General features: G+C 40.7%; 1 pseudogene across 1 annotated transcript; it reads left to right on the top strand.

Annotated features, from left to right (window-relative positions):
• The first annotated feature begins 1,454 nt into the window (after positions 1-1,454).
• Positions 1,455-3,247, top strand: LOC309960949 (zinc finger protein 639-like; annotated as a pseudogene). The gene is made up of 3 exons: positions 1,455-1,620; positions 1,772-2,321; positions 2,547-3,247. The product of its transcript is annotated as a zinc finger protein 639-like (transcript).
• Positions 3,248-20,631: the final 17,384 nt, after the last annotated feature.

The following is a 20,631-nucleotide window of genomic DNA, read 5'->3' as shown; positions in this document are numbered from 1 at the left end:
ACTTGATCCAAAAAACCCAAAGTTTTAAAAAGAAACAAAATAAGCAATTTCTGGTAAATACGATATTTTAAAGCTAGAGAAAGCAGACAAATGCAGCATTAAGAATAAAGATGACCATGTATTACAGATACAAAGGATATTTAAATATTACATGAGAATATTATGCTCAAACTTACGAAATACATTTGAAAATACAGATAACTAGAATTACATCCCAGGAGTAGATTAATTACCAAAATCACCTCAGGAAGAAGTGGAAAACTTAGACCCAAAATCATACCAAAAAAATTGAGAAGCTATTAAAATATCTACTTTTGAAAAGTTACTAAAAGATCTATTCAGATCATTTTATAGAAGAATTTACCAGGTCTTCACGGAAGAGAAAATTCCATTAAAATTTTCTTTTTTTACTCTCTGGCCTCACCGGATGGCACGTGGGATCTTAACTCCCCAACCAGGGATCGAACCCGTGCCCTCTGCGTTGGAAGCTGAGAGTCTTAACCACTGGACCACCAGGGAAATCCAAAAACTCTATTTTTAAGGAGCTGTTCCAGAGCACGGAGAAACACAAAACTTCCCAATTCACCATAAGAAATCAGCCTGACCAGATATGCAAAACACAAGAAGACAGAACCAAAAAGTAAAAATAAAAAATAAATGTATAAACATGCATCACTTTTGAAAATAAACACAAGTATCACAACTAAAGTATAAATTAGTAATTGAACCCAGTCAATTATTAAAACGAATACTACTTCACAGTCAAGCGTGGTTGATCCCCCAAAGGCAAAGGTGTTTCAACCTCTGGAAATATATTGATGGTATTCACTACACTAACAGATTAAAGGAAGAAAATCATACCTCCATCTCAAAAGATGAAGAAAAATATTTGAACCAGTTCCTGATTAGAGAAAAAAATGCTTACAAAAAAAAATCACCTTAGTAAACTAGACATAGAGGAAAACTTCAACGGCCTAATACTGCAGGTTGCAATGTTGCGGAAAAGTTGTTTTAGCTATAAGCATTAGAAATCTCCAGACCGACAGCCGTAAAAAAGGAAGAAGTCTTAGGTAAAGTGCCACCAGGGATAGTTAATTAAGTAGCTCAAAATCATCATCAAAGACACAACGTGCCCGAGTGCGGCCGCCGAGCCTGGGCCGGGGACCTGGCAGGCAGGGCGTAGTGCGCGCGGGCAAAGAGTGGGGCTGGCCCGGAGGAGCGCCCCGGAGCGTGAGGGCCAGAGCGGCGCCGGCCGCCGCCTTGCGCCCGGGGGTGGGACTGCGTGGTGCCCCCAACCTGCTCAGGCGTCTGGTCCGGCGCCTCCTCGGAGCTGCGCCTGGGCTGGCCGGGCGGACCCCAAGGACTGGCATTTTTTTTTTTTACCATCTGTGAAAACTTCCTGTGATTCATTTTTCCTCACTCCAGTATTAAGAAATATACCAAATTAAAAAGGTATGAATGAATATCCTAAAAAAAGGAAAAGGAAGACTTTACACCCTTCTCGTTATTCAGATTCCTCTGGAATAAGCAGAACTGCAGATGGATTCCGTGGAATTTTTTCTGATCATTGTTACAGTGTTTGTTCTATGAGACAACCAGACAAAATATTCTGACAACAAAGTCTAATCATGAAAAAAACGACAAAGTTCATTAGTGGGACATCCTGCAAAATACCCTACCAGTCCCCTCAAAATCGTCATGGTCGTCGAAAACAAGGGAAGTCTGAGAAACTGCTACAGCTAACAGTAGCCTAGAGACATGACAACTAAATGATGATGATTCTGATACAGAGACATCAAAAGACTTACCAAAATTTACAGATGGAATCAAGGCCACAAACAGAAATCAAAACTACCTGGTTCCAGGTCCTGTACTTAGAATTCTAGACCAATACTGCCTTTTCTACAGAAAAATGTGCTGATACTGAAATTTGTGATGAAGAGTGCGGCTCTCCTGAATCAATCAACCAGCAAACTCAAGAGGAGAGCCCTATAGAAGTTCATACTGCTGAAGATGTTCCAGTTGCTGCAGAAGTGCATGCAATTTCTGAAGATTATGCTATAGAGACAGAAAACAATTCCTGAGAGTCTCCAAGACCAAACTGATGAAGAGCCGCCAGCTAAATCTTGCAAAATTCTTGACAAGAGCGAAGCTTTGAATGTGACTGCCCAGCAGAAATGGCCTTTACTGAGAGCTGATAGCAGTGGCCTCTATAAATGTGAACTTTGTGAGTTCAACAGCAAATATTTTTCTGATTTAAAGCAGCATATGATCTTGAAGCATAAGTGTGGTGATTCAAATGTGTGTCGGGGGCTTCCCTGGTGGCGCAGTGGTTGAGAGTCCGCCTGCCGGTGCAGGGGACACGGGTTCGTGCCCCGGTCCGGGAAGATCCCACATGCCGTGGAGCGGCTGGGCCCGTGAGCCATGGCCGCTGAGCCTGCGAGTCCGGAGCCTGTGCTCCGCAACGGGAGAGGCCGCAGCGGTGAGAGGCCTGCGTACCGCAAAAAACAAACAAACAAAAAATTGTGTGTCGAGTATGCAAAGAGTTTCTCTACCAATATGTTTCCAATCGAACATCCAAACTGCATGAAGAGGATCCCTACATTTGTAAATGCTGTGACTATAAAACAGTAATTTTTGAGAACCTCAGCCAGCACACTGCAGACACCCATTTTAGTGATCACCTTTATTGGTGTGAGCAGTGTGATGTACAGTTCTCCTCCAGCAGTGAACTCTACCTACATTTCCAGGAGCACAGCTGTGACGAACAGTACTTGTGTCAGTTCTGTGAACATGAAATGAATGATCCAGAAGACTTGCATAGCCATGCATGTAAATTAACAGAGTTAAGTGATAAGTATAACAATGGAGAACATGGACAGTACAGCCTCTTAAGCAAAATTACATTTGACAAATGTAAAAACTTCTTTGTATGTCAAGTATGTGGGTTTCAGAACAGACTTCATACAAATGTTAACAGGCCTGTTGCTATTGCACATACTAAAATTTTTGCTCATGTCTGTGATGACTGTGGGAAAGGCTTTGCAAGCATGCTAGAATATTGCAAACATTTCAATTCACACTTATCTGAAGGGATTTATTTATGTCAATATCGTGAATATTCAACAGGACAGATTGAAGATCTTAAAATTCAGCTGATTTACCTCATAAATGTAGTGACTGCTTAATGAGGTTTGGAAATGAAAGGGAATTAATAAGTCACCTTCCAGTCCATGAGACAACTTGATTGTTCTCTTTAACTTCCATAATGATGTAAAATAATAAATTTGACTTTTTTGCAGATGTTAAAATGGATGATTTTAAACACAACTTACGAGAACTGTCTTTAACAAGATTTTGTTAATTGCCAATTTTCTTGGCATTGCTACCTTTTTCAGTATATAATTGTATCCTAAGTGTGGTATTTTCAATGTATTGTAGTTGGTAGTTTTAACCACTTTTGGGCTAGTATCGTGTTTCTTGCATGTGCTCTGATTTCATAAATTGATAAGAAACAGATCTACTAAAAAAGATACGATGTCCCTCCATGTTTCTCTCTGTTCATGGTATTGGCATTCTCCTTGCTACCTTGCCTCACAGACATTATTCTGCAAAAATAGCAATGTGCCCTAGAGGAAGGACTATTTTCTCCCCCTGTCTATAAAACGAAGAATCTTTCTTAGAAGGTCCACAAAAGACTTTTGTCTCATTAGCTGGAATTTCATCACAACCTCATTCTTAGACCAACCCCTGGTAATGGGAGTGAGAGGACGAAGAAAACACGGCCATGTGAAAGAGTGTGGATTACCCAAACAAAGTCAGAGTTTTATTAGAAGGAAATAAATATGTTACTTAGGGTACCTGAAGTGTCTGTTAGAGATTTCTATCTGAAACCTGATATAACAGCATATTTAAGATGTAATTAAACGGTGAAAAATTAGAGGCATCCCTCTTGAAGTCAGGAACAAGATGAGGCTGCCAATATCATTAGTATACAACGCTGTATTAGGGATCCTAAAAATTCACTCAATAATATTTGAGTGCTTCCTAGGTCCCTGGTACTATATTAGGTATTATAAACACAATAATAAGCGAATCTCAGAATCTGCTCTCTACTAGAAAAGAAAGACAAAATCCTAGCAAACACGAAATAACTACAATTTATTCTAAAGGTTGTGATAAAACAAATGGAAGGCTGAGAGACAGAAGAAGGGGGACTTTCTTTAGGAGATCAGGAAACTTTATTGAGAGAGATTTAAGCTGGGATCTAAGAATTAGAAGGCCTTGGCTACAGAAGAATAGAGCAAATGTTCCAAGTAGAGGAAAATGCCCAGAGACCAGAAAGAGATGTGGTATTAGGCCTGAAAGATGAATGTGGCTAAAGCACAACAAGCAAGGAACTATTAGGGAGATTGATAAAGATTGGAAGGAACTAGATCCTACCTGGCCTGTATGTTTTTCGTGCTTTACCGTGTATTAGACCACGATTGGAAGACTAAGTTGAGGAATGACATGAGACAATTCCTAAGGTAGGAAAATCACTTCTACTACTCTTTGGAGATGGGATTGAAGAACGCAAAGTAGACCTGAGGGTACCAGTTTAGAGGCCATTTCAATTCATTCAGATGAGAGATGATGGTGGCTGTTATGGACTGGATCGTGCCTGCCTTCCCCACAGCTTCAGAGACGGAAGTCCTAGCCTCCAGCGCCTCAGAATGTGACTGTATTTGGAGAGAGGGTCTTTGAAGAGGTAATTAAAGCAAAATGAGGTTATTAAGGTTGACCTTAGTTCAGTAGGACTGGTGTCTTTATAAGAAAGCAAAATGTGGACATATACACATACAGAGGGAAGGTGCAGATACAGGGAGGACACAAGCCAAGGACAGAGGCCTGGAATAGACCCTTCCCTCATAGTCTCAGAGAAAACTAACCCCGCCGACCCCTTGATCTCAGACTTCTAGCCTCCAGAATGGTGAGAAAATAAATGTCTGTTGTTTAAGCCCCCCAGCCTGTGGTGCTCTGTTATGAAAGCCTCAGGGAACCAATACAGTGGCCTAGACCAAGCTGGAGGTAATAGAAATGTGGGGGGGGGGGGGGAATTCACAAGCCTTTTGGGTACAGAATCACAGATGTACTGATGAATTATCCAATGTAATCATACGATGAAGTAAGAGGTATAAGGATCAGAAAAGAAGACACAAAGAGTCACTAGTTGCTGGTGACACAATTGTTGCCATAGAGTCTAGCCAACAGCTGTGAGTAAGCTGGACATGAGATCACCGTTAGTATGATCACTGATGTTTGGACTTCCTATAGCCATTTCACTTAATGTTTTTTATTTACCAATTGAAAGACCCAGGAGCAGCAAGAGACCTGCTTTTAAAGAACTAAGGGCGGTCACGAGCATTGGGAAAGTCTTCAAAAAGTGAACAAGGGAAGTGGTAGAAATTCAGAGTCTCAAAAACAAAAAAAAAGTCATAATGAGGATAACTATCTAACAAAAAGAGCTTCTTTAGTCATGAGCTTCCTGCCCTGAAAAGACTTAATCACAGGCTGAGAGACAAAAGTGATGCCATTTCCCGTTGCGGGGCACAGGCTCCGGACGCGAAGACTCAGCGGCCATGGCTCACAGGCCCAGCCGCTCCGCGGCATGTGGGATCTCCCTGGACCGGGGCACGAACCCGTGTCCCCTGCATCGGCAGGTGGACTCTCAACCACTGCACCACCAGGGAAGCCCACCTTGTGGATTTTAAATGCTGATACAGGCAAACATCTCCTGGGCCTGGCTATCAGCTAAGGAGATAGCATATTAGTGAATGCAGTGTAAATACAACTTACTGAAGACACTTACTAATGACTGAGGCTACCAAATCCAGTTTCTTGCTATGGTCAGTCATTCTTGTGTATTTGGTTGTACGTCAAGCACACGGTCATCTCACCTTATTCTAGGCCAACCAATAGAGAAGTGAAATGTCCTTTGAATCACTATTAACATGTATCCAACGTTCGCTGTTTTCTCAGCTATATTTCCCACATATGTTTCCATTTTCTATTTAGACTCATATTACTCTATGGCCGTTTTGTTCCCAGGTTTGATTACAGAACAAAGCAGTCCCAAAGAGTATGTGAAATTGCTCTGCACCTCACATGCTGTAAAAGTTGGGTACGGGCTGTGGTTCATGAGTTACTCAACATTCATAAAACCCTTCCAGACTTGTCTTACAGTATTTCTTGCCAGGAAATTGCTCGATCGCCAGATACCTGATGTTTGTGATTAGCAAAAATAAGCTTTCTTAGAGTTGAGATGTGTGTGTGTGTGCGCGTGTGCGTGTGTGTGTGTGTTTTCAGTTGGGGTTCCTTTTTCATTTTTCAGTTTTAAGATATTTACAAAGCATTCTTCACGTTGCAAATGTAAAAATGCAAACTAAAGTTTCCCTCCTGACATTCTGTACAAGCTTATAAAAAAAGTGTTGCAGCCACAAAAACTCCAGCCTGCAACTCCATTCTGCAATTATGGTTTGCAATATCTCTGGAAGTCATATGCCAAGAAAGGATTATGAGCTGATCTTTAACGCTCTGACACTTCAGCAGGGAAAAGCAGTTGCCCAAGTGCCAATCTGCAGGATCCCAGCCCAGCTCAAGCCAGACCATGAGCACTTTGAAAGGGAAACAGATTTCAGTGACCATATGTGCAATTATTATTCATCCCCGTGATGACTGAATAAAGAAGTGGGTTGGCCTGTCTGGACTCCCATGTGCTGAAGCCAGGACAGGCTGATTTCACTTAACCCCCATGCAGGTCCCACCTGCCCCAGAACTACCGCCAAGAAGGTGGGGGTGGGGTGGACTCTCTTAGGAGACCTTAGGCCAGGATCACCAGGTAAAGATTGCATCACCCAAACATGTGTCACCCAAATGGATACACACGGCCCCTTCCTTAGACAATGTGTTCTTAGTTCACTTCTTCATTGCCCTTCCACCTGAAACCCTTGGCTTTCAACTGAGATGAATCCTGCCTTTATCTCCTAGTTCTTTTTTTTTTTAAGGCAAGACCCGGATGGAAAAGTCTCATTAGTATCATAGCAGGTATTTATAACAGCAATGCAAACCAATGAACCAAATTAAGGGAGTTTTGGCTCCTCCTGCTTGCCAAATCTGGCTGAAAGTCAGGTCTCCCCTGCTTTTGTCTTCATCTAATCTTGGGTTAAAAGATAAATAAGGCACCACAGCTCCTCGGTTATCTTAGAGCTTCATCCCTAATGACCTTACCACATCTCCAAATTGTCCTGGACCTCCACAAGCATCCTCAATCAGGTCATATAACAACTGCTGAAACATCTCTGATTCTGGTCCTGTCCATTCCCGTTTCAGAGTGGACACTTCACAAAGCAAATCCTGGGCAAGAACTTGCTCCAGTAATAATCCCAGCTGTGTAGTCACATGCAAATGCTATGCTATCCAAATTGAAAAACTTCAGAATCCCTGATTTGAAAAAAAAAAAAACAAAAAAACACCAACACACACTAACCAGCTAATTTATTCTCTAACAACTTTCCACACCATGTAGTTTTTTCTAATTCTAGAAGCGTAGATACCTGTAGCACAGTTGCCATAAACATTTTCTGTCCTGCAATATCTATTTATTTCCCGCTGACAGACACGACTTACCCCCTCATTTGTTCATGCCCTAACTTAAGTCGGCAAACATTTACTGAGCCCGTACTACATCCCAAACACTGTTCTAAGGAAATGCAGACACTGAGATAAAAAGGAGGCTGGAGTTGCCTTGAGGCGCTGTCTGGCTTCAAGGAAGCTCCCAAGTTAGTTAATCGGCAATTGGAATCATTTTCAATCAAATTCAATTATCTTAGTGCCTCATCTGAATAATAAGAAGTATAAATTCCCATGGAGGGAAATTGTAAAAATGCTCTTAAGGGCAGCCATGGCAGATTGCTGTAGGGAAACCTACAATTTAGCACAGGTTGGTTCTAAAGCAAAGAATAAAGATTCCAAATAATGTCATTCTCCTCAGAGATCTAATGTCCCTTAATGAAGGTGTGGATTTCAGATATCCTAAAACTTTACAAAAATTCTTCTAAGGAACAATGCTACTAAGACAGCAACCCAGGGAGCGGCCGTACCACCAGGAATGGCATCACCTGGCAGCTGTCATTTTCCAGATATGGAAAAACGAAGAGAGTAAGGAACGACAACAAAAAACACATGCATTTTTGTTTAATATAGTTCCTTCTTTTAAAATAGAAATAAAATACTTGCACGTTACTCTATGTTTATAAAATTGAGAAAGATACTTCTGTTCAACGACAAAGATGCTATGAATATTCCAGCCACTAAGATTCATTGCTACCTGACTCTGATGTCTTTACCTGACACATTTCCTTCTGCCCTTTGCACAGCCCTCCACTCCCTTCACTGCCTCCTCGACCCCTGACACCCCACCCCGCGGGGTCTTTATCTGTTTAGCACAGTAATTGGCAAAACATGATCGCAGCCCACCGCTTGTGATCCAAGAAGACTTTTTACACTTTTAATCATTGGGGGTATGGGATTGTGTGAAATTTAAATCAAAATGCCATAGACGAAAATCAACACAGGGGTACCTGTGTTCTAATAAACTTTCTTAATTGGCTGCTTTTGCACCACAGTGGCTGTGTTGAGCGGTTGGTGATACGGGCCTCATGGCTCTCAAAGCCCAAACTGTGGACTGTCTGGCTCTTGACGGAAAAAGCTGGAGGACTCATGGTTTAATCTAACCCTATTCTTTTCCTTGTACTTGGTCTCACATGTTGGCTCTGTTTGTGTCTCTAGCAGGTCTGTTTCACTTCTCTGGCCACAAAAAGGGGCGCATTCAGCACTTCTTCTACCACCTTGAGCGTTGAACTCGCACACCCAGCTACATTCTCGCAAAGGTTAAGTCGCCAGCCCTTCCTGCTCGCTCCGCCTACCCAACCTGTAGGCTTTTTCTTGTCTTGGTGACTCGCCCAGAGGCCATGCTCTGTCCTTTTATCTCTTGCACAATCTTTCTCCCTTCTAGAACTCTGCTGTGTAGTCTTTCTACAGCCTTCTCTGCCAAGAGATTAATGGGCTTGATCCCAATGGTGCTGGGCTCCCATGTCTCTTTCCTCATCTTCCAAGGCTCACCCAGATGAAGACACATGGCCATTTCCAGTGTGACCTTAACTCACTTCTTCCTTGGCCTTCCACCTGAAACTCGGCTTCAGTCAAAATTTCTGTGGGCTCCAAACATCTTTTACTTTCTCTAAATATTTTAACACAACTAATCAAAACAAAACTGCTTTTAGTGGGTGCAGGTTTCTTTTCCTATGGTAAACTATTTGGAAGTGTTTGTCACAGTAGTTCTGTTAAAGCCACATGGTTAAGACACAGCTATGACTAATGTTGTCAACATTCCTCCTGTCCCTCAAAGTTGTTCTCCTCAACAATTTTTAATTTTCCATGGAAATGGATGAGCTGGGAGGGTGCAGAGGACCATGAATCAGGGCTATCAGCTGATAGTGCTTTCTGCAATTCCTTACCCAACTCCAGGACTGAGCAGTTTGACTCCATGGACTACTTCCTTTCCTCTTTGTCCCTACACACTCTGTTTAAATAGAAGGAGTAACAACTGAGGAAGGACCCAAGAGCGATTATAGAAGTAGGAAGAATAGGAGTGAGAGACCCTGATCATCTCCCAGGAAATAAGTTGAGTTTTTGGTATTTGAGGTGGAGGGATTAGAAGAAAAGGTGTACTCTATTGACAAGAAGGTTGGCTGAGCTGCAATGCTCTTTATTACTTTTGCAATTTAAAAAACAAGAAACAATTTGTTACTTTAACCTTCTTCCACACGAGTATGAACAGAAATGTGGCCCTAAATTATCAAGACCTAATCTGCTCAGTAGATGGTCATTAATTCTAGTCCCAATTATATCAATAAAAGATTAACTTGTTTGGATCTCAGTGTGTTAGAACCAATACTCCTCAATGAGAGCAGGATACTCCCCCCTCACAAGGGAACAATAGGAAACTGAAACCTCAGCAAAGTCAGGGGTGCAATGTGGACAACCAGACTCTGGGAACTTCTCATCTTGACATGTTCTACATGCAAATTCTACAGGAATCGTGCTCTATTGAATGGTTTGCTGTATTGGCAATCCTGAGAATACCAAGTGTACCATCAGTAATTCCTAGCCATTCTTGAACCTGTGGGATCCTCTTCTGGGACATAGAAGCCATTGGATCATGAGAAGTGATGCTCTAATGTCCTGGGAACCCCCGGACCCTTCAGACACATTTATCTGTGCAATCAGTATTACTTTCATACAAAAATCTACAACTGGAGGGGGGGCTTGCCTGGTGGTGCAGTGGTTGAGAGTCTGCCTGCCGATGCAGGGGACACGGGTTTGTGCCCCGGTCCGGGAAGATCCCACATGCTGCCGAGTGGCTGGGCCCGTGAGCCATGGCCGCTGAGCCTGCGCGTCCAGAGCCTGTGCTCCACAACAGGAGAGGCCACAGCAGTGAGAGGCCCGCGTATCGCAAAAAAAAAAAAAAAAAAAAATCTACAACTGAGGACCTGGGAAGCCACCTAGATCTTGTCTTTCCTATGGGTTATATAAACCTATACTGTTTCCTTTTCCAAATGACCACACATACACTAATGGGGATCACTAGCTCTAAAAGCAACTATAAGTTCCATGTAAGGAAAATTCCAAAGTCAGAGCTTTCTCTCTACATTCTTCAAGTGAATCCAACTCTTCCATGCCAAAGAGTTAAAATAGAGAGATGATCATTAAAATTTAAGAGAAAGAAATTTTAGAAAGTCTATGTAATGCCAATCTAGATTATGTACAACTGTAAATAATCTCTAGCAGCTTAAGCAAATAAGGGGTTATTTTTCTCACATAATAAGTATAATCCTATATAGGCAGTCAGTGTACCAGGAACCATCTCCCTGTCCACTCCACCATCTTTAGCATGTGTGTTGCCTCATGGTCAAAAGAAGGCTGCTCCAACTCCAGCCTCAATACTGTGTTCCAGGCAGAAAAATAAAATGCAGCAGAGGGAAGGGAAACAGAAACAAAATGAAAAGCAAAAGAAGAAAACTAAAACACTTATCATACATATATCCTTAGCTGACTTCTGTTCTTATCTCATTGTCCATAATTCTATCCCATAGCCATCCCTAGCTTCAATGCAAATTGGAAAAATGAATATTTTATCTGGACGTATCCCAGAGTTGCCATTCTGCTAGTGAGGAAGAAAGGGAGAGCGGAAATTGGGTAGACAACTAGAGGTGTCTGACACACATACATAATTTCCAATGGAGAGGTCACAGACAACATGGTTATCCGTAGCTATCTATAGCTTTAGGCAGGGATTCTGATCACAGTGTTTCCATGTGATATCAAATATCTAGCTATATTAAAACCATCTGAACTATATGTTCACATTCAACAGATGTTTGGCATGTTGGAACCCCAGTCTCCACGTGCTGATTTTAACCTAGCCATCCTTAAAACAATGGTTCTCCAGGTTATGGAATTAAAATGAAGTTCTCCCCATATTGGCCAGTGATTGTGTCAAAACATGGAAAGAATGTATGGAATGATCTGTAAAAATAAAGCAAATAATTTTGTTTGATGTGTGATATAGTAAGAATTGCTCTGAACAAAAGGCCAGAGCCGAAATTTTTGCAAGTGGAAGATGAATTCATTAATTATTTTTGAAACCCTAGGGTTAGTCATGCTTGCCCAGCTCTACACATCTTGGGATTCTTCACTGCCAGATCTCAAGGAGCGGCGGGGGGGAGGGGAGGGTAGTTTCAGATTCATATAGAAGCTGACTGAAAATCCAACCTTCTCCAAGGATGAGGTTTGGCTGACTGGATTTGCTGTGCCTTTACAAAATTATTTTATTTTTTTACGTCCGGATTTAGTTGAGACTCTGGAATTCTGATTGCATCTGAAGTTCACACAGCTGGCATTCATTTCCAGCTACTAATTTAAATAACACCACTACCTGCTACCTTTCCCTCTATGAGAACAGAAGTGAATACATTTAGATGAAATGAAATTTTTTTATGAGTCTAGGAGAATACCTACCATGAACCAGATCCTGTGCTAAACTCTTTGCATATTTGCAAAGTAAAATGATACCTTAGTGTGTGAGTCCTTTGGGAAGAGAACTTTTTAATGACAAGGTCAGCCATGCTTAAAAAGTCTAAACCGACCTGAGAAGTTGAGTTGTACTACAACACACCTGAACAGAAGTTCTGTATTACTTTTGTGATTAAAAGAGGTCAATGTCATCCAAAAAGCTTTGTGGTGAGCTCAGTTCAGCTATTTCTCTTCAGGCCTTTCTGTTTTTTCCCTCTTGCTGAATTTTATGAAGTTTCTTCTCCAATTTCTTCTAACGGATCCAAACTGGAAAGATATTATGTGTTGTTTTCTTGACAAATTACAGTTCCATGTATGAGTGTGTTGGGGTGGATACCAATTTAATTTGGTATTTCTAGATGTTCTTATCCACAGTCGTGGGATAAAGGTTTTGTCCCCATTTTAAATGCTCAACCCTAAAGTCACATAGGTCAGAAAGTTTGACCAGCAAGTTCTATAAAACATTCTAGCTACAGAAAATTTATATGTAACGTAAGGTATTTCAGAGCACAGAAAAAAATGGAAAACTCCCCCAGTTGATTTTACTGACCTAGCAAAACCTTTATAGAAAAACCAGGCAAGGATAACTAAAAAAGGAAGACTGTAAATCACTTCCCTTACAATGATAAATAGTCTAAATAAAATGTTACCACCTCAAATGCAGTAGCAAATTAAAAGAATATGGCAACCAAAATGCAGTCCCCAGAATACAAGAAAGATTCAGAATTAGGAAATCTGGTAAATATAATTTAAATATAAATTTATACATGATAATTATATAAGACCACTTCTCTTTGGAGCAGAAGAGGAGAGGAAAGGAAAGTTCATCACCCGGTTGGGAAACTTGAGAAGGAAAGGCCGAGGATGAAGAAGCCAAGTTGATGATTTCATTTTTCACCCATGTTGGCAAAATTTTAAAAGGTTGATAATATCCAGTGTGGTCAAACAAGTATCTTCACACTCTAATAAGTGAGTGTATATTGGTACAATCTTCACAAAGGTCAATTTAGCAGCTATCTATCAAAATGTAAAATATATGTACCCTATTGACTCCACAATTCAACAAAGTAATCCATACTAAGGAAATATTTGCATATGTGTATAAAGATTAATAAAGATTCTTATTTCTGTATTGAGAAAAATAGGGAAAACTCTAAATGTTCATCAATAAAGAAATTGTGATATAAATATTGATGCATTCTTAAAACAGAATAATCCACAGATGTTAAATAGAATGAGGTAGGCTTTACAAACTGGCAATGGGACATCTGAGACATTTCGTTGAGAGATTAAGAATTTGCAGAGCAATAAATATACATAATGGTCCCAATTCTATATATAAAACCTCTTCTCGAGTGTGTGTACTTGTACGTACACACATAGCAGTGGGATTCATTGGGAGTACAGGGTATAAACGGGAACTTTCACATTTCATGTCTGTATTGATTGAGTTGTATCGCTCTAAGTATGTGTTACTGTTGCATTGGAAAATAAAACAATATAAATGAAAGTAACAAGAATTTCAGGTCGATGAGAAGGAACTGTTCTTGGAAACTCTGCCCATTAGTCTTCACCTCACTCTGGACAGACTAAGAGAAGGGGTTGTTGGAAGTAAATGATTCAGTGTTACTTGGGGAAAGAGACTCTGTGCCTCAGGAAAACCAATAGCTTCAGTATCTTTCATTTTCTGTAGACAACAAAAAACAATTTAGCTCCTAAACAGATACCCCAGTAGAAAAAGTTAGTGTATAGGGAAAGCCCCCTACTCGAGAAATAGCACAAGGTAGGAGGTTCCCAGAGACCTAATCTTGGAATAGACTGCGAGGCTGTTCTTTGGAGATATAAGCTTTCTTCTACCTACCCCAGTCCGCTGGAAAATGGGACCTCAACATGAACTGGGTGGGCTCTCCTGAGTTCTTGGTGACCAAGTTCAGGTGTGACTTTGGGTGTACCTTGTGACCTTAACAACACCTGTAAAGCCAGATCAAAATATGTGGGTGTCCCAGGGAAACTAATCATTGTCACCCTTCAGAAATAGTGTTCTTTAAATATTTGTTTTACATCCATTTGTTTACAGTCTGAGCACTGCAGGGGAAAGGGAGAGAAGTCTGTGGATGGTGGGCAACAAGCAGGGTCTTCTCTACTGTTCTGAGTAATTTACTTCTGACTTTGAAATTGCACAGATCACTCAGCACAACAAAGCCCCTTCAGTAACTAGGCCTACCCTTCTTATAAGACAATAAACAAACCTGCTTCTGAAGATTCTAACCCCAAACCTAAGTGGCTCATGACATTAGTTCTTCTGGCCATACTTGTTACTCCCCGTGAATGAACTCTGGCAAATACAGTTTTCTCCATCTTTGTCACATCTTCCATGGTTGCATTAGTTTTCCATTGCTGCATCACAAATGACCACACACTCAGAAGCTTAAACAGCACGCATTTACTATCTCACGTTTTCCGTAGGCTAGAATCCAGGCACGGCTTAATGGGATTCTCTACTTCATGGTCTCTCCAGGTGGAAAGCCAGGTATCAGCCAGGACTGGGATCTCACCAGAGGCTCAACTGGGGTAAGATCCACTTCAAGGTAAGATCCACTTCCCCAGTTTGTTGCAATATTCATCTCATGGCTGTAGGACTGAGCTCCCTGCCTTCTTGCTAGCTGTTGGCCATCGGTCTCTCTCAGGTCCTAGAGGCTGCTCCCAGTTCCCTGTCATGTGGTCCCTCTAGTAAGTAATAAGCTTACTTATTCAAAAATGGCAATGGAGGGCTTCCCTGGTGGTGCAGTGATTGAGAGTCTGCCTGCCGATGCAGGGGACGCGGGTTCGTGCCCTGGTCCGGGAGGATCCCACATGCCGCAGAGTGGCTGGGCCCGTGAGCCATGGCCACTGAGCCTGCGCATCCGGAGCCTGTGCGCCACAGCGGGAGAGGCCACAGCAGTGAGAGGCCGGCATACCGCAAAAAAAAAAAAAAAAAAAAATGGCAATGGAGGCCACTGCCCTTGGTCATGGGGTGGTTGCTGCGTCCGAAGCTGCAGCATTCATGATGAACTTACTTCCGATTGTGGGTGACCACTGGGTACATATTCTTGTCCCTACTGGATTTGTCTTTGAATGTCCTCTAGACAGAGTGGTGAAAAGCTAACTGCCTTCTGCAACAAGAATCTGTTACATAAAAGAGAACTGAGACCCAATGAAGAAGTCACCTGGAAATAAAAGCTGTGGCTGAATTACAGAATGTTCACCTTTTTTAAATCATAAGAGAAATAAAAACACGTTCATTTTTTTTTAAAATAGCAATGGAGAATCACTCTTGAATATATTTGTACGTACACACACACGCACTGTAGCATGATGATAGGTGTAACATCTTGTCACTTTTACTATAGTCTATTATTTTATATTAGTTTGAAGCAAGTCACAGGTTTCACTCACATTCAAGGGGAGATGATTATAGACGTGAACATAAACTCTTCAATAACTAGAGCCACCCTAGGGTCTATCTGCCACAGTGGTGTGGTGTTGGTACCACTGATGGATCAGTGCCCTAGGAACCGATTGACTGGTCTACTCCTTCATCTGGTTCTGGAGGGATGATGAAAGTCAGGACTAAATTATTCCCTCTCCCTAAGTTCATGACAACTTCTTCTTTCATTCCTTAGTAGATTAATGTGTTCACTTAAAAATGAGAATGGATTTTCAAGTTTTACACAATTTAAATGTTTCAGTAAAGACAAGTATTTGAGCTTTATTTCTTGGCCTTTGCTTCTGAGCAATGGCTGTTAATATTTACCCATAAGTCAACTCGGTTCTGCTTTTTCCAGTTTCCATTGAAGGGTGAAACTCATTCATCTCAGTGCATTTGATACTATTGTCAATGAAATCTCTGGAAATGCAGTGTGATGTGGTAAGCCATCCATTAAGCCTCAATTTTACTTAAAATCACAGCCTGCAAAGTATCATGCTTCAATTTAAAGAAATAATGGCTACAAAAACCAATGCTGATAGCGATCCCTAGAGAAATGAAGGAGTGTGTACCCGTGATATTGGCACCTTCTCAAGAGAAGAAAGTTTTTAAATGAAGAGGCAGGATGACTAATGTTTCCATGGGTAAAAGATCATTTCTTTCCATAGAAAGAAAAAGCCACTTGGCTCTCAACAAAGATCAGGAGATTGAAATTGAAGAAAACAAAGTGAATAAACATGGAAAAGATATCTGGAGTCATAAAGGATAAATTTGTTCCCCAAATCACAAATACCCTCAAAAACAGAAACAGGACACCACCTTAAGGGAAAAATTTTATTTATCCAAAGGAGACAAAGGCTCAGCAGGGGAAGCTAACGGGGGACTTATTAGCATAGCATAGCAGAGACCTCATTGCAGCGCCCTTTTTTTATGTCTTTGGAGCGGTAGCCTAAAATGGGTGGTGGCATTGCTCCCTTCTTTCACTGCGGCACTGCTCTCCCCTTTATTTTATACACCATACCCTCCCCTTGGATTCCAGGAGGGAAAGCCATGGCAATAGCTCTATTTGCCCACATCCATCTACTTCCTAAGGTCATTCATGGCATTGACCTTTCCTTTATTGGCTGCCAAATGGCTATGACCTCAAGCCCTTGCCTCTCCCAGTTACAAAGAGATTTTTTGGGTAGTTCTGATGGGGACGTTGGCCACTTCACATTGGCTGAACCATAGTCTGGTTTGGATTTCTTGAAGGAGTGGGAGAAGTGCCAATCAAGAAGGTCCTCCAGGGGCTTCCCTGGTGGCGCAGTGGTTGAGAGTCCGCCTGCCGATGTAGGGGACACAGGTTCGTGCCCCGGTCCGGGAAGATCCCACATGCCGAGGAGCGGCTGGGCCCGTGAGCCATGGCCGCTGAGCCTGCGTGTCCGGAGCCTGTGCTCTGCAACGGGAGAGGCCACAACAGTGAGAGGCCTGCGTACCACACACACACAAAAAAAAGAAGGTCCTCAATGTGTCTGTACAGCTGTGGTACTCTTTCCTATTTTCCAACTTTCAAATAGATTTTTCATTCCTTTATATTTTGGTTATTCCAATGGGAAAAAGAGATTAAGGAATTAAAGATTAGTTCAAATCACCATCTCGAACTGGATGTTGCAGATTCTTTTTATATCAACACCCTATTTTTAACTATTTATTTATTCTTGAATGAGGAAAGGGAAGGTCCATCCTTGACATTTATTTGCCTAGAATCGTGGAGAAGACACTTACTGTGTAACCCCGTACTTCCCTGCCTTCCTGTGAGCATGCCCAGTTCTGCAGTCTGAAGCGTGTGGGTGGGCCCTGGCTGAGGAAGGACCTTAGTCTCCAAGCCACCTCACTTCAGTGTGTGTTGAGGGACAGTTTTCTACATTAGGATGTCAGAAGTTCTGCTTACCCTCATATCCACACCAAGTGTGTGGTGTGGTCATATCAAGTCTCCTTCCCAGTGCTATGGCTGCTAAGTTGAGTGAGTGTCCCATTACCCTAGGGAGCTCAGGCGCCTGCTTACATTGGCTGGTGGCTCTCCAGTCCACAGCACTTACAGTTCTACACAGTGATCCCAAAGATCCCCTAGTCCTGGCCCCATCTCTGCCAGCCTACAAAGAGGGTCACGTTGGTAAAGACATGATTCATACTGAAGAAGTAAGAGTGTTGAACTTTTTGCAACAATTATATTAGCTTCAAAACTGAAAAACTGTTAGGAGAAGAGGAAAACATAGGAAAAGAATTAGAGTGAATTACTTAAATGCACCAATTTCAGTTCATGAGAACAAGTAGGCAGAAATAAATAAACAACAAACAAAAAGAGGTAGGAAGAATTTAAATACTTAAATAATTTAAATATCTCTATATTTAAATATTTAAATAACACAATGACTAAGGTAGACTTAATAGACGTAAATGAAAAACGACATTTTTAAAGCAGACAATGCCTTCTATCACAGGATCTAGGTGGTGATTAAAGATTTTGTTTTGATCATGAAATAAATGTAATATATTTGATAAGCAGAAATAATAGCACATTCTTTTACAAAAGTAGAACGGATACTGTCAGTAGGAAAAATTAGACAAAAAAATAACTCTGCTGTTTTCCATTTGTAAATTGAAAAATTCTATTAAAAAGGCATTACCATTTTTTTCCCGCTGATTTCTGGGAAACCATCAGATGTAAGACAAACCATGATTTTAAACCACAGATTTTTTAGGATTTTTAAGACAAGCTAATTGTATTTATTCTTGCATTTTATGTAGATTTGGGTTAGAAATTGATGTTAAATACTTTTTAAAAGTTTACATGTAAACTGACATTCTGATTTAATCTTCTGCTTTTTTAATTGTAGTAAAAGGCACATAACAAAATTTACCATCTTAACTATTTTTAAATGTAAATTCGGTAATGTGAAGTACATTCACATCATTATGCAACCAATCTCCAGTTAAAAAAATAACTCTCCATTTCCCCCAGCCCCTGGCAACCACCCTTCTACTTTCTGTCTCTATGAATTTCACTCCTCTAAGGACTCATACATGTGGAATCATACAGTACTTCTCCTCTTCTGAGTGGCTTATTTCACTTAGCATACTGTCCTCCAAATTATTTTTCTTATATTACCTATAATTATATATTTAGTAATATATTTCCTAACACCTTAACTTTCACTTGTGGATTAAGCCCTTCTTGGCCACAATATACTTTTAATACATTCTTGAATTCAATAAGGCTACAGTGAATATATACGAATGTTACGAATTGTCTTGGCTTCTTTTGGCTGTTACTTTTGGAAGGCAGCTATGCTCACCACTATACCACCAGCCTTTTGGTTATTGAAGTTTGGTTTGCTTCGTCACTGGGCAGATGTCCATATTTTTTAATGCGCACTCTGGAGAAGTTGATTCATTTTATATAATATCTTCCTAGTACACTTGTCCTCCTGATTTCCTTATTTCTCATTTTATTTCTACTAATTACTTTATTGCCTTTCCTCATAGCTGTTCCATTATTCTTTTGCTTTTCTAGAGTTTATTTTCTTTGTGTTACAGTAAACGATGAAAGCATTTCAGGTTATTTTCTTCTGATCATAGATTCGGCACTCTTCCATCAGTTTTCGTATGTAATGTTCTCATTTTCATAATTGTTTATTAATGTATATGTGATTTCTTCTTAACTTACCATAACTTTCTGACTTTAAAAGGGCTATTTCTATATTTCAACATTTTCAAAATTGGATTGCGACCTAAATACAAAAGACAGAGAGCAAATACAAAGAAATAAATTAACAACTTTTCAATATAACTGGTGGATACATAGGCTCTGTTAAATAATTCTTTGTGCATATTTATATATTCAGAATGTCTTATAATTAAAATAATTTACATGCTTAAAAAAAGAATAGGCTATAAAGTGAGGTATGGACGGAAGTAGGGTAGGAAGATTTAAAAAAATAAAATCTAATCCAATCTGTTCCTTTCACTGATGAGGAAACTGATGTCATTTTAGAGGAAATTACTGGTCACAGACCTTGAGTATTTTTAGGCCAAAATTTTAGGGGCAAACTGTCTGTGGAGTGTGTCCTCTGAAATGAATGGCCTTGCAAGCACAAAGGGAAAAGAAAGAGGGCAGGATCTGGGACTGAGATAATCCACCAGGACATGTGCTCTTCACTGAAATTCTTTAAATTGATGCAAAAATCTAAAAATAGCTCCTTAGCAGACTTCCCAGGGTGTCTGGAACACCTACCATTATTCATTGCTTTAGACTAAAACATTGGAAAGTTCTGAGACCAGGCTCCTGGGAAAGTTAGCATCATAACTTGGCATCACCTTTAAAACCTTGGCCTCATTGTATTTACTAGATCTGATTGCAAGTTCTCTTTCAGGACCCAGATTATATAGGACACAGAAAGGTTAACTTTGCGGGAGAGAATAATGGGTAGGAAAAGTCCACTGCATATGAGTCTACCCATGCACAACGTCTGCTGATGGAACTGACTGTGAGTGTGGGAGGGAAAGATGAACAGGCCATGGATGCCAGGATTTAGCCATGTCACATGGTTGCTGAGTCTGGGGCCAGGCCAGGGCTGAGGGCTTGCCCCCTTCAGGGTCAGATTTCATGGCGCACTGTGCATGTGACCAGCCCTGAGATGTCTCCCAGCCCTTGTTCTGTTTTCCAAATCTCTAGAAAACCCCTTCTTGACCAAATGACAATTTGTTGACCTTTAAAATATCAGAGCTGGGAGAAGTATTTAAAAGGAAATCTGTCATGAACTTCTTAGCTGGAATGATAACTAAATGGCTTTGCCAATTTAATGTCTGGAAATTAATAACAAAAATAAAAACATAAACATTAGAAATCGTTTTTATTTAAAATTATAACTTTTAACTTGCTAAAGTCTTGATTTTATTTTATTGCTTATTTTGCAGCAGCAGAAATGAAAAATAAACATGATCAGAAACGT

This window comes from Leucopleurus acutus, assembly GCF_964270905.1.
Source record: "Leucopleurus acutus genome assembly, chromosome: 1".
Classification (NCBI taxonomy): domain Eukaryota; kingdom Metazoa; phylum Chordata; class Mammalia; order Artiodactyla; family Delphinidae; genus Leucopleurus; species Leucopleurus acutus.
Note: the sequence above shows the minus strand (reverse complement) of the source record. Positions and strands in the feature narration are given on the sequence as shown.